The sequence below is a fragment of the Grammomys surdaster genome, unplaced genomic scaffold (genome assembly GCF_004785775.1).
Source record: "Grammomys surdaster isolate TR1022 unplaced genomic scaffold, NIH_TR_1.0 66, whole genome shotgun sequence".
Lineage (NCBI taxonomy): Eukaryota > Metazoa > Chordata > Mammalia > Rodentia > Muridae > Grammomys > Grammomys surdaster.
This window is the reverse complement of record NW_021604568.1, coordinates 20,021,314-20,036,143: the sequence shown is the minus strand read 5'-3', so window position 1 is coordinate 20,036,143 and position 14,830 is coordinate 20,021,314. Positions and strand designations below refer to the sequence as shown.

Genomic DNA, 14,830 nt, shown 5'->3' with positions numbered 1-14,830 from the left:
ACAGGTGATTGTGTCAGCTTTTCCACACTCTTGCCCTCTGGCCTGGCTTGCCTGTGCCCCTGCTGCCAATGTCAGCTGTGCTGACCAGGTAAGGTATAGGACATGTTCTGAGTGCTGCAGGGCTAGCCCTTGTGAGCTCATGATCCTGTGGGCAACTTTCCTGACTGCCACAGGTGGCAAGGTCCAGCAGGGTGGTAGACATCACCTCTGTTCCCATGCCACCCCACGGCAGATGAATAGTGTGGTTAGCTCTCCCATACTTAACACTCACCCTACACCAGGGTTCGCTCCACTGTGCTACCTTGTCTAGGCCTGCTCTCCCAAGTGCCATAGCTGGTGAGAGATGGGGCAAGCTCTCAAGAGCAAACAACCAGTGAGGGGTGAGGCCAGTTATGCCCAGCCCCGGACATCCAGGTAGTCCCTGGCTGGTCTTCTAGCAGGGACATCTCCATGTTCTGTAGTGGTAATATGAGCCACAGACATCGACACTGACCCCTGCCACTGCATAGCCATAGACTCAGACATTGCTCTCAGTGGTAACTTGGCCTCAGGTAGGGTCCTCACAACAGGATACTACTTCAAGTCTCTAGTTCCATCTCTCGTCATAAGCTCTAGCTGCTCCACTTCTCTTTCTCTCCCATCTGACCACCACATACTTACACATTTTGGTGGCTCCCACTGCAGGCTGGCCACGTGGCTAGCAGGTCCCTGGGTGCATGGCATGGTGACAATCGGGTGTCTATGCCCCACCTGTGTTGTGTGATGGAGGACAGGTCTGTGGGTGGCATGGCAGTCCTCAGGTCTCTGTCTTCTTCCCCCTTTGCTGCACTGCCTGGATTTGATTTGATTTTTAAGAGTCCTATACATTCTTCAGTTTAGGGACATCTAGGTTGTTTACAATTTCTGGATATTATGAGTAAAGCTGCTATGAACATAGTTGAACAAGTGTCCCTGTGGTGGGGCAACTTTTGGGTATATGCCCAGGAGTGTTATAGCTGGGTCTTGGCATAGAACTATTCCAAGTTTTCTGAGAAACTACCAAATTGATTTCCAAAGTGGTTGTACAAGTTTACACTCTCACCAGCAATGGAGGAGTGCTCCCTTTGTGCCACAACCTCACCAGCATGTACTGTCACTTGAGTTTTTGATTTTAGCGATTCAGACAGGCTGTGATGGACTCTCAGGGTCATTTTGATTTGCATTTCCCTGAGGACTAAGGATGCTTCTTGGCCATTTGAGATTCTTCTGTTGAGAATTCTCTGTTTAGCTCTGTACTCCATGTTTTAATTGGGTTATTTGGTTTGTTGGTGTCTAACTTCTAGAGTTATCAACATATTTTGGATATTAGCCCTCGGTTGGATATAGGATTGGCAAAGATCTGTAGGCTGCCATCTTGTCCTATTGACAGTGTCCTTTGCCTTACAAAAGCTTTTCAGTTTCATGAGGTCCCATTTATTAACTGTTGATCTTAGTGCCTGAGCTACTGGTGTTCTGTTCAGGAAATTGTCTCCTGTAGCAATGCATTTAAGGGTATTTCCCACTTGCTCTTCAATGAGATGTAGTGTATTGGGTTTTATGTTGAGGTCTTTGATCCACTTGGACTTGAGTTTTGTGCAGGGTGATAAATATGGATCTATTTGCATCCTTCTTCATATAGACATCCTGTTAGACCAGAACCATTTATTGAAGATGCTTTATTTTTTTCTATTGTGTAGTTTGTCTTTCTTTGTCAAAAATCAAGTGTTCATAGGTTTGTGGGTTTATTCTAGGGTCTTTGATTTGATTTCTTTGATCAACCTGTCTGTTCCTATACAAATACCATGAAGTTTTTATTACTATTGCTCTTTAGTATAGCTTGAGGTCAGGGATGGTGATACCTCCGAAGTTCTTTTATTGTTCAGGATTGTTTTAGTTATCCTGTTTGTTTTTTTTTCATATGAAATAGAGAATTGTTCTCTCAAGGTCTGTAAAGAATTGTGTTGGAATTTTGATGGGGATTGCATTGGATCTGAGTACTAACACTTTGGAAATCAATTTGGTGGTTTCTCAGAAAATTGGGAATAACTCTAAGACCCAGCTATACAATTCCTGGGCATATACCCAAAAGATGTCCTACTATACCACAAGGACACTTGCTTAACTATGTTCATAGCAGCTTTATTCATAATAGCCAAAAACTGGAAACAACTTAGATGTCCCTCAACTGAAGAATGGATGAAGAAAATGTGGTACATCTACACAGTGGAATACTAATCAGTTATTAAAAACAGACATCATGAGTTTTGAAGACAAATGAATGGAATTTGAGAATATATCCTGAGTTAACACAGAGCCAGAAAGACACATATGGTGTCAACTCACTTATATGTGGACATTAGCCATAAAGTGCAGGATAACAATTTTATAATCTATAGACCCAAAGAAATGGGTAATAAGGAGGTCCCAAGGGAGGATGTGGGAATCTCACTCAGAAGGGGAAACTAAATAGTCATTGGAGGAGGATGGAAAGAGGAAACTGGGTAGGAGAGGGGGTGAGACGAGGAATAGGAATGGGGGTCAGGTTTGGGAAGTGGGAGAGGGCTGGAAGTGAGAGTAGAAATAAGTGGTGTGTGTGTGTGTGCATCTCTGCCGACTAGCTGGATGCCTGGGATGGAGGAGGGTATAAGGAGGCTATGGGGATGATCCTAGCTGAGATTCTTACCAGTGGGGGATATAGAGAACAAAGTGGCCACCTTTTGTAGCTAGGCAGGACTTCCAGAGGAGGGGAGCATCAATCCACCCACAAACCTTCAACTCAAAATTTGTCTTACCTCAAAATGTGCAGAGGTAAAGATGGAGCGGGGACTGGGGGAACACCCAACCAATGACTGCCCCATCTTGAGACCCATCCCATATGAGAAAGCCAACCCTCACAAATTAATGATACTCTGCTATGCTTGCAGACAGGAACCTAGCATAATTGTCTCCTTAGAGGCTTCATCCAATAGCAGCTGGAGGCAGATGCAGAAATCCACAGCCAAATATCAGGCAGAGATTGGGGAGTCTTTGGAAGTTGGGGATAGAATTGGGCAAGTGGGGGTGGGGGGGTGGGGGTCAAGGATACCACAAGAAGACCAACAGAATCAAGTAACCTGGGACCATGGGAGCTCACAGATACCATGCCACAAACCAGGGAGCATGCAGGGGTTGGACCTAGGCCCCCTATATATTTGTAGCAAATGTGCAGGTTGGTCTTCATGCAGGTTCTCTAACAAATGGAGCAGGGGTTGTCTCCATCTCTGTTCCCTGCCATTGGATTCCCATCCCCTACCTGGACTGTCTGGTTGGGCCTCAGTGGGAAAGGATGTGCCTAGTCTTGCTGGGACTAGATATTCCAGGGTGGGGTGGTACCCAAGGTGCGGCTTCCCTCATCTGAGGAGAAGGAGAGGGGGCAACAGGGGAAGGGATTTGTAAGGGTGGGACTGGGAGGAGAGGAGGGAGGTTGTGATAGAGATGTAAAGTGAATAAAACAGTAAATTATTGGAAAAAAAAGCTGTTATAAATCTTTATGTACAGTGACTTTATGCACACCACTCTCCTTTTTCTCCTGCATCCTTTTAAACATTTAGAGAGCTTTTAAAAAAATGTAAGCCATTTGATAGGTTCATAGTAATAGCTCATTTCAATTTTGCATTTATTTCCATAGAAACTAATGATGTTGAGAATGTTTTGATGTGCTTATGTGACACTGTATGAAAAGAAGCAAAGTCTGTTGTATTTATTCATATTTTTGCTTAACTCCTTCCATGTCTTCTTTTCCTCTCATCCAAGGTTTATTCTATGTCTGTCTGTCTGTTTGTCCGTCTGTCTATCTGTCTATCTAATTTATCTATTTTTCTTTTCATCTTTTAATCACTCATTTAGAGTGAGAAACATTCTCCTAGTTTCTTTGCATGTGAAAATGTCTTGATTTCTGCACCACATCTTCTGTCTTTTTGGCTATGATTTTGCTGTACAATTCAGATTAGTCTTGAACTTGCAGTCTTTACTTCAGTCTTCTTCATACTGAGATTATAGAAATGGACCACTATGCCTGGATCTTATTTTCTTAAAGAATACTTTTGCTTGATAGAGGGTTCTGGGTTAACAGTTTTCCTTCATTCCTCCCTCTTTCTGTCTTCTCCCTCCTTCTTCCACCCTCCTGCCTGCCTTTCTTCCCTTCCAGCTCTCTCTCCTCGCTCTGTCCCTCCCTCCCTTCCCCCATCACTTTTTCCTTCTCTTCTCCCCCTTTACACTTAGAAAATAATGTGCTGGGCTGGTGAGGTGGCTCAGCAGTTAAGAGCACTGACTGTTCTTCTGGAGGTCATGAGTTCAAATCCCAGCAACCACATGGTGGCTTACAATCATCTATAATGAGATCTAATGCCCTCATATGGGTATCTGAAGACAGCTACAGTGTACTTATAATAAATAAATAAATAAATAAATAAATAAATAAATAAATAATAACTTTTGGGCTGGAAGGAGTGGGGCCAGAGCAAGAGGGAGAAGGGAAGGGGAGGGTGGGAAAAAAGAAAATAATGTGCTATTTCCTTCTAGTCCTCATAGTTTTCAACAAGAAACCCACTCTTATTCTAATTATTTTCCCTCAAAGGTTAGGTGTCATTTTCCTCTGGCTATTTTTAAGGTCTTCTTGTTACTAATTTTAGAGATTTAATTATGATATAATATTTAGTTATGATGTGTCTTAAGGATTCTATTGCTGTGACAAAACACCATGACCACAGCAATTGGGGAGGAAGGGGTTTATTTGGCTTACATTTCCATCTTCATCATCCAAGAAATTCAGGACAGGAATTCAGACAGGATAGGAACCTGGAGGCAGGCACTAATGCAGAGGCCACCGAGAGGTGCTGCTTACTGGCTTTCTCTCCATGGTTTGCTCAGCCTGCTTTCGTATAGAATCCAGGACTGCCAGCCCAGGGATGGCACCACCCACAATGGCTCTCTTCCATCAATCAGTAATTAAGAAAGTGACTTACAAACTTGCTTATAGGCTGATCTTATGATCTTGCAGAGGTATTTTCTTAATTGAAGTTTCTTTCTCTCAAATGACTTTAGTTTGTGTCAAGTTGACATAAACTGTTATTCAGCATAATTGATTCTTTGTCAACTTCACACACACATCATCATTAAGCCACAACCTTTCCTTTCTTGCTCATCTCCAACATGACACCTTAATATCAATATCACAGTATAAAATATTTTTTATTTTATAAACTTAAAAAGTCCCAAAGTCTTTATAAATTTGAACACTTTAAAATTCAGTCTTTTTTAAAATTTGAAGTCTTGTTTAAAACCTAAGATCTCTTTAAAAATTTAGTCTCTCAACTGTGAACTCCTATAAGATAAAAATAAATTAATACATCTTTACTTCAAGAGGCAAGAACCAGGTCAGAGTCACAATCTGAACAAAGCAAAACCAAACTCTAACAGTATAAATAACTCAGTGTCTAATATCTGGGATTCACTCATAATCTTCTGAGCTCCTCCAAGGGACTTGGGTCGCTTTCCAGCTTTGCCTTTTGTAGCACACACAGCTTGTCTTCTAGGCTCTGGCTGGCTCCACTCTACTGTTGCTGCTGTTCTTGATGGTCACTAGCATCTCCAAAATTACAGCCCTTGCTGCAACTGGGCTACACTTTCACAAGTAACCTACCTGTCTTGGTCTCTCTTTAGGAACTCTAGTGCTGTGATACAGTGTCAAGCATTGACTGATCTCCACATGACTAAGACAAGAGAACTGGGAGTAGAGCTATCCAGCACATTGAGATACATGATGTCATCACAAGCCCCAGATCCAGGACATAGCACTGCAATACTCCATGTTTGTTTTGTTGGGTTTCGGTGGTTTTTGTTTATTTTGTTTTGTTTCTAATTCTTCCCTTTTTAATAAATCTTTCCTCTCTTAAGGTACATTTTTATCAGGCATTTGGTTATAACAATGAGAAAAGAAGCTAATACAGCTGCCTTTCTTACCCCAATATTTCAGGGTCTTTTTTGTTTTGTTGTTTTGTTTTTCAAGACAGGGTTTCTCTGTATAGTCCTGGCTGTCCTGGAACTCACTCTGTAGATCAGGCTGGCCTCAAACTAAAAAATCCACCTGCCTCTGCCTCCCAAGTGCTGGGATTAAAGGTGTGTGCCACCACTGCCAGGCTTCAGGGTCTTCTTATGGATGTTTTATTTTTAGTGTAAGATTTTTAGCTGTGTGTTGAGAAAAAGAGGGGAAAATTTCTGTATTTCATTTTCATAGGTGGAGGTCCCTTTTAGACACATGACTATTTATACTTTGGGTTTTAATCTAATGTTATTCTTTTTTTGTTGTTGTTAAAAATGTTTAGCTATGGTCATTTGTTATATATTCTGCTTTAGAGTCTCTCTAAGCTTCAATGGCTAAGAAAAACCTATGAAAGGACCAGGGCCCTACTTCAGTGAGGAAGGAAAAGCTTGTCTTCCTTCACTGGGCTTCCAAGTCTGTATAAGTCAACATTTCACCATTGTGATGAGATACCAAAGAAGTTGTGTAGAATAAAGTCTCATCTTGGCTCTTGGTTTCACAAGTTTTCATTCATGGTTGACCGACACTGTTGCTTTAGTATGCCATGGTGGGAGCATATGGTACAGAAGGACTATACCTCATGGATGTTCGGAAGTAAAAGGAGAAAAATGGGAAAGGTGAGCACTCAGCTGAGCAAATGTTATGACCTGGGTTGGATCCCTAGAACCATTATAAGGATGGAAGAGAGCTGAGTCTTCAAAGTTGTCCTCTATCCTCCATCCTTATGCTGTGCCCTCCCCATAGTAAAATTGTATAACTTTTTAAAAAGGAGAAAAATGAAGATTTCGAGGTTTGACTGTCCTTTCAAGGGCCCATCCTCAGTGACATAACTTCCTCCAACTATGTTTACTTCCTAAGGGTCTCATCACCTCCCAGTATACGTTGGGTTGGGGATAAATTTTCAACTAGTGAGTCTTTAGGGAACATTTAAGATCCAAAATATAGCAATGTCCCTCTTCCACCAGACAGCTCTAATTAGAGTCCACATTTGAATTTTTAAAGCAGTGTTTGGTACTTACTTTTTACTTTACGTGTATAAATGTTTTACTGGCATGTATGTAGGTGATGGGAACCAAACCCAGATCCTCTGTAGAGCAGTAAGTACTTTTATGCATGGAGTTATCTCTCCAGCCCCTAGAGGCCTAATCTGAAGCTGTTCTTGTGGTTCTTCTAATATCTACCAGATGTAAATTGGAGTGGGACTAACTAACTAATTATAGGGCGAAAGTCCCAGAGCCTTGCTTCTTCTCCCTTGAGTATTGATTTTATCTGTCTGATTGAAATGGTTCTCCCCACTACCTTAGCTTATGAGAAGATGGGACACAGCCAATGTGATCACTTATCAGGGGTGACAGCAACTAAACATGAAAAATGTGCTGGTAGAGGCAAAAGGACAATGATCAGAAAGGCTTTTTCTTTCTACCTAAATCATGATGTTTTGGGAGTCAGCTAGAGTTTTCCAAGTTATTTATAACTGTCCATCCCTGTTAGGGGATATATGTTTTATCTAAAAATAGATCATCACTTCCTAATCAGATGATAAATGTGTGTGTCCCAAATGGAAGCCCCATAGTTAGCCACCTTGCTAGCAGATGTTTGGGTGAGTAATGAAACTATTACTAGCAGGACAATGGATCAGCTATCTTAAGAGTCTCAGAAAATCTTTAGATTTTCTTAGGTCAGACTCTTTGTATTTCTGAAGTAGCCCTTGTCACCCAAGTCCTTCAGAATGAGATTTAAATTACCTCTCACTACCAACATGCACTGGAGCTAGGCCACATCTTGTTGGAGTTCATGCCAGGACCAGGCTCTTTCTCTTCTATTCTTCTTAGGGGATTTCAGTACAGCATCAGAGCCACAGGCTTTGCTTCTCTTTTTCCACATTAGGCAATTCTTAGAATAATGAAACTGATGAGAACCTACCCACTGCTTCATGTTAGTGACATCTGGGAAGTAGTGCTGTGGTCAAGAGAAATTCTACACCTGCATCTCTTGCCTGTCTCTGGAACTGCCTTACTGCCCACCCCCTGTGCCTCAGCCCAGTTGTTAATACCTAGTAGATGATCAATTAAATGTCAGTTGGCTGCCTGGAATCAACCTGTTAGCTTTTCCCTGCTAGATGAGACCTTATGCATTGTTGCTTTATTCTGAGTGAACCATGTGGTTCTTCAATAAGTGAGTGAGTGAGTGAATAAAAAGCCTGCCTCTTTCAAAGTAAATGATCTTATGAGTAAAACCCAGAGTAGGAACACAATTATTCCACCCAAAGAAAGGGAGTAATTAAACACAAGACTGCACTGTGCACACATACTGGGAGAGGTGAAGGCGTTCAGCTGTGGGAGACACATTGCTCATTCCTAGAGCAGGGTGAGAGGAAGAAGTCTTCATCATGTTTGTAATGATCAAAGATGTTCTTAAAATCAATGCTTTCGTTAACTGTGTGATGAATGAGGCTGACTTAGTGAGGCATTTCAAGCAGCATGAATTAATTATAAATTGCTTTAAATGGTCGATCAACCTTTACCTAGCTCCCTTTCATGCCTTTGCAGGAAGGACCAGAGGTAGCTCAGTTCATACCAGATGGTGACAAATAGTAGGTAACAAAAGCTGCCTTCGTGTCACCCTTTTGGTAATAACTTGGGAATGTCTTGTCTGAGTCTGGCTCCTTTTGGAGCAGTATTGGAATTAGGGTAGACATTGAAGATGCCAACCATTACAAGTGTGACAGAACTATCCTTGTTTGTACACTGAGAATTCCTGAGACAGGAAATCTCTGTGAAAAACCCCTAATTGCCAGAGACAGGCATAGAAAGTTGTGGGGAAAATATAAGATTCATTTGAGATATAGCCCAATACAACACTGTTTTTGAGCTTAGTGGTACTGAGCAGGTAATTCCCTTCTGTGACTGCTGTGGTTGTTCTATCCCTGACTTCTGATGGTGGTAACCACAGGTGACCTTTTAAAGATGCTTTTGCACCAGCCTTGCCTCTTGTCTGCTGTGTGTCTCTCACTGGCGCGCGAGAGATCCCCTTCCCTCTCTTTTGCCCTCACCACTGGAGGCAGTAGGGAGAGTTGGCCCTGAAGGGGTCATGAGAGCAGGAGAGCTGACCCTGCTCCTCACCTGTTGCAGCATTCAGGAGAGAAGGCCCTGTACTTCACCTGGGCAGCACTGAAGAGCTGACCCTGACAGCAGGAGTGTAGAGGAGCTGGCCCCAAGGGTTTAAGCATGGGAGAGCTGGCCCTGCCTCTTGTTTGCAGTGCAGCAATGTGGGTGAGGGGGAGATGCCCTCTCCTCCCTTGCCCCTTGCCACCTACAGCAGGCAGAAGAACTGGCCCTGGGGATATGAAAGCAGGAAAGCTAGCCCTGTTTCCCAACCTGCTGCAGCACACAAGAGAGCAGGCCCTGTACCTTGCCTGGGCACCACAGTAGAGCTGGCCCTGGATGTAGGGGTTGCAGATGAACCTATCTCTAGGGCATGAGCAGGAGAACTGGCCCTGCCTCTTGTCTGCTGGGTGGTGGTGTGGATGAGGGAAGAACACCTTCCTTTCCTCCCTCATCCATCACCATCTATATGGCAGATAGGAGAGCTGGCCAAAGGGTTATGAGAGTGGAAGAATTGGCCATGTCCCTCACCAGCTGCAACACTTGGGAGATCTGGCCCTGCACCTCACCAGGGCAGCAGGATTAGAGTTATCAGACCATGGTTGGGGGGATTGTAGATGAGCCAGCCCCAAGGGTGTGACCTAATGAGAGCCAGAAGGTTGACCCTATCTGATACCTCTCAGGCCTAGATCCAGGGCTTTGAATTGGCCCACCCCAACATCTACCCCATTGATTAACTGTGGAAGTGTATGAAGCAGCCAGTTTTGCAGATCCAAAACAAAGGATCTCCATGACACAGGGCAACAACAGGATATCTGAAAGGAGTCCCAGTGAAGTTCTAGTATTGATAGAGAAGCAGAAGCCAGAGGCCTCATACCAGACATGATTGCAAGAAGTTATTGCAATTAACATTTACAAACAAGTGTGAACAAAAGGGTACACTGTGGGTCATACTGTGACACACTACAGCATCCACAATGAGAATTTTTTCACTCTGTTGAGGGGGAAGTTGCAAGGGTGGAGAGGTGAAGGAGATGAGTTGGATTAGGGTGCATGATGTAGAATTCACAAAGAACCATAATATTTAGAAAATGCTTTTGCTTGCCCTTATTCAATACCTGGCCTGAAATTCATATTGACAAAAGCCTGGCCTCTGGATTTGGGGGTCTGAGTGTTTTCTCATTTGCGCTTGTGTTAGTCATGTGGCCTAGGGAAGCTATCTATCTGTTCTGAGATTCAGTTTCCCTATAAGAATACTGAGAGCACCCAAGAGGTTTCCAACAAGCAAATGAGGCAATATGTGGAATGTTGCCTGGAGGGCTCTGGCTAGAGTAAGTGACCAACACATGGTTGCTGGTACAGCAGCTGATGGGCATGTTTGGGGATGACACTACCCTATGCTTGCTCAGATCTTCCAGCTTTCCCATGAGTTCACAGAGATGGTGCACTTACATGAGGCAGAGAGACATGAGATGAATGCTTTGGATCCTGCTCTCAGGTCTCAAGTAAGTCATCTGGCAGGGAGAGTGGGGAAGGAGACTAGCCAGAGCCCCACAAACAGATTCAGAAGCACAATAGAATTAACCATCCTTCCTTATTGGCAATAATGCATGTACTGTGATTACATGACAGAGACAGTCAACAGGTCTGTGGGATTGAAGCACCTCGGAAAACACAGGTACTATGTAGCTTATTTGTCTCTCTCTGTTCTTTTTATCCCCTTGGTGATCCTCCCCATGGCTCCTTCTGGGTAAGGCCAGTGAGGTTCCAGTATTGATAGACTGGCAGAAGCCAGAGGCCTCATACCAGACCAAAAAGTCATTGCAACGAACATTTGCAGGTTCTTTCATAGCCATCTGTATAAATCTGAGTGAAAAATTTCTCATTAGAGTATTATTAATGAAAAGAGAGATTTGGAGATGGGCAGTTTAGTCTCAGGCAGCTTCTTTAAAATATTTTAAATTTATTATGACAGTTCATGAGTGGAATGGCGCCATCATAAGACAACACTTCACAGCAGTCTGTGTCTTTTGGCTCTTACATTCTTTCTACCCCCTTTCCCTGAGGCTTGTGGGATGGGGTGACTAGGGAAGCTGATATAAGCATCCCATTTAAGACTAGCACTCAACAGTCACTTATTCAAATGACTTTGACTATTTGAGCACCTTGACTATGAGTTTCCATTGACTGCTGCTCACTGAAAAATCTTTGCAACCAAAATTGAAAGCAGCACTATGGCTATAAACAAATGTTTAGAAAGCAGTTTTACATATCTCTCTGGGTTCCCTGAGGGACAAGCCTGACTGCATAGGGGTTGATGTCAAAAGTATCCCCTCTCCAGGAAAAAGACATTGGGATGGGTATGGCCCTCATGCCTCACTGGACAACGACAGGGGGACTGAAGCCATTACAAGGTCCTCTTCAATTACTGGAGGTCAGGCCTCTATCCCTGCCTTCGCAAGATTAGAATTGCCACAGCCCTTCTATACTTAGAGAAGGGAGGAGATGTCAGGGGCAACTCTGATTACACACTGAAGGCCTAAAATCAGCCATAGGTCTAAAATCAGCAATAGGCCTGTCATATACATATACTAACACCAAGTCTTGGGTCTCTGTGGAAAAACATTGAAACAGATGGCTGTAAGCTATTGTAAACAGGCAGCTTTTGTGGAAATTTACTAGCCTGAGTAGTCATAGACCTTGTAAATAGGTAGCCTTGGCAGACAATACCAACTTAGATAAGGACAGGTGAATCATAGGCAGAGTCATAGTGACCTGTCCCCTGAACCTTCACCTAGCTGATACCTGGTTCTGAAAGATATCTGTATTCCCCCTGAACAACCACACTCTAGTGTCATTCCCTTCCCTACGTCCTGCCTTTCTGTGTTTATAACTCCTGTGTGAATGAATTATGATTTGAGAAAAAATAAATAAATTATTTAAAAAATCGAATAAAAAATACTGAACTTAAAAAAAAAAGAAAGCAGTTTTACAATACATCAGTTTGGCAAAACAACAATAGTAGGTTTTAAAAATCTATTGTTTCTTATTTTTTATTCTATCCTGAGTTCAGCTACAGGCTGGTTTATGTCCTTCCCTTCAGCATTGTGGGGAGAATCTCCCCTTAATTCTAACCTCAATTCAGCTTGTTTCCTCGTCTTCTCTTCCTGTGGCTTTCCTCTCCACGTTCCAGACAAATCACCCACATTCTGATTATCTCTCAGAATTCTCTATATCCCTGATGGATGTCCCACCTCCTATTTTATGCCTCAGCTCATTGGCTATAAGCTTTTTTTATTGACAGGTGATGCTTATAAGAGAGTCTCTCTACAGTAGGTTTCCCTCTAAGGGTCTATAACCTGCACACTCATGTAATTTTGACCAGATTTATATGACCAGGTATGAATTCCTTCCTGTAGAGCAAGCCATAAATCCAAGCAGAAAGCAGTTACCCCAACAACAGTCATTCTACTATTGTACCAGTAGACACATCTTGTGTAACAGTCTGGTGATATAGCATGTAGGATCTACCACAGTGTAAGTCCATTGATGACTTCTCCCTTAGCAGTCTTCATAGCACCTCCTAACATTATAAAAGCTAGCCAGCAGAGAGGTTGTTTCCAAGTAAGTTCCAGCTTGATTTCTATTTGTTTTCAAATCAAAATGTGTAATATCTTCAGTAATAGGGTCATCCATCTAACTATGGCGGACAACCGAAAGCAATGTCAATAACCTTTGTGGTTTGGGGGGCCTCTGAGGCCCCCATGATCAATATTCATAGAAGCATCCCACACTTGGCACTGATACTTTCATTTAATAACTCATGCATTCTGGGGGAAGCATTATCCACCCATGCAGGGGTATTCAGCCTCATTTTTTTTAGGACAATAGACCAGTAAACAGAATACAAATAAAAGTTTATTGTACAAAATTAAGGCTCCGTATTTCATAGTTCAACAAAATGAAAAAAAAAATTAGGTAACTCTTTTCCCAAAACTTCATCTTCACTTCCAACCATTTAAAATGACTTGATCAAATGTTATCAAACCAAACGCTATAAATAATACCAAGTTATTTAACACTGGCATCCCACATGTTATTTTTTGGCATAGGTAATCTTCATGGCATGGGATGGCGTGATCTTAAACCCTTGTAGAGCATCTCTGGCAGCTCCAGCCTGCCCATCATTTTCAAATTCTACAAACACTATGTCATGTCTCCCCAGTACCAAGTGAACCTCCTTGAATCCAGGGAACTGGATGAATAACATGGATAACATCATCTCATTCGTCTCCTCTGGTAAGTTATTAAGGAATAGGATATAGTGTGGAGGATAATCAGGGACCTGAGGATTTGGCACTGCATTTCCTTGGGTATTAGCTGAATTTGGTGTGCCCTGACCAGGCTTCTTGTTTGCAGCTGCTGCAGCCTGTTCCATGGTCTTAGCTTTCTTCTTTTCTTTTTTCTTTTTCTTGTCAGCGAAAGTACCACACATTTTAGATATTATATCCGAATCTGTTTTTGCGTACTGAATTCTCATTGGTTTACCATAAAATGGAAATCCTTGTAACTGTCTCAAAGCATTTGTGGATGAACCCAGTTCCTTAAATATAACAAAAGTCTGTCCCCTCATCTTCATAGTCTTTAAAGCTACAATATCTACTACATGTCCAAACTGAGAAAACAGGGCATACAGAGATCTCTTCAATTCTTCTTTTTTAATTTTGTCATTCATGTTGTTGATATAAATCGTGTGATTTGGTCTGATATCAATGTTTGGGTAAAACCCTTCAAGTAGCCTGAGGCCAGTGAGGTCCAATGGAAGGGAAAGCCAGAAGAGCCTCCCCCAGCCTCATTTTTTTAAAACTATATTTTTAATTAGCTTAAGGAAACAGTGAGGTTCCATAGGCTTTTACATACATTGTTTTGATGTGTTTATTTTCCATGTCTTTATGATGCTTTGGTGGTCTACAAATAAATATTTTGATCAGTTTTTAAAAAGTAGGTTTTTATTCTTTATTTTTGTTTTTTGTTAATTATTTATTTTGCATCCTGATCACAACAACCTTCTCCTTGCTGTCCCTCCCCACAGCCTCTTTCCTCCTCCCTCTCCCCTTCACCTCTGAGAAGGGAGAGGCCCCCCAGGTACTAACCGGTTCATCCTGGCATCTCAAGTCACTGCAAGACTAGGCACATCTCGCACTGAGGCCAGACAATGCAACCCAGTTAGGGGAACAGGATCCACAGGCAGGAAACAGAATCAGTGACAGCTCTGCTCCACTTGTTGGGGACCCATGTGAAGACCAAGCTGAACATCTGATACATGTGTGTGGAGGGGAGTAAGATAGTCAATGTGGGATTTTAATTTCATTTGTGTTTTGAGATGGGAGATTACAAAGTTTTCTGTGCAATATTTTTAGCTGTAGTTTCTGCTTGAGATACAAGAATGACCTTTGTGGAGTGCTCTCAACTGTGAATTCTTCAAAAAATTTCAAAGAGATATTTTTGGAGGGACTAACGTGGTCCAAGAATTTTGTAGGACTTTCATTCCCTAGGGGAGACTCAGAATGGGGAATGGCACCAGCTAAGCTCAGCATTGTTGGGCTCAGTGAAAAGAGCAATGTGGGAT

At 42.4% G+C, this 14,830-nt stretch overlaps 1 pseudogene; it reads right to left on the bottom strand.

The window, feature by feature from the left end:
• Positions 1-13,297: 13,297 nt before the first annotated feature.
• On the bottom strand, positions 13,298-14,362 carry LOC114626164 (annotated as a pseudogene).
• Positions 14,363-14,830: the final 468 nt, after the last annotated feature.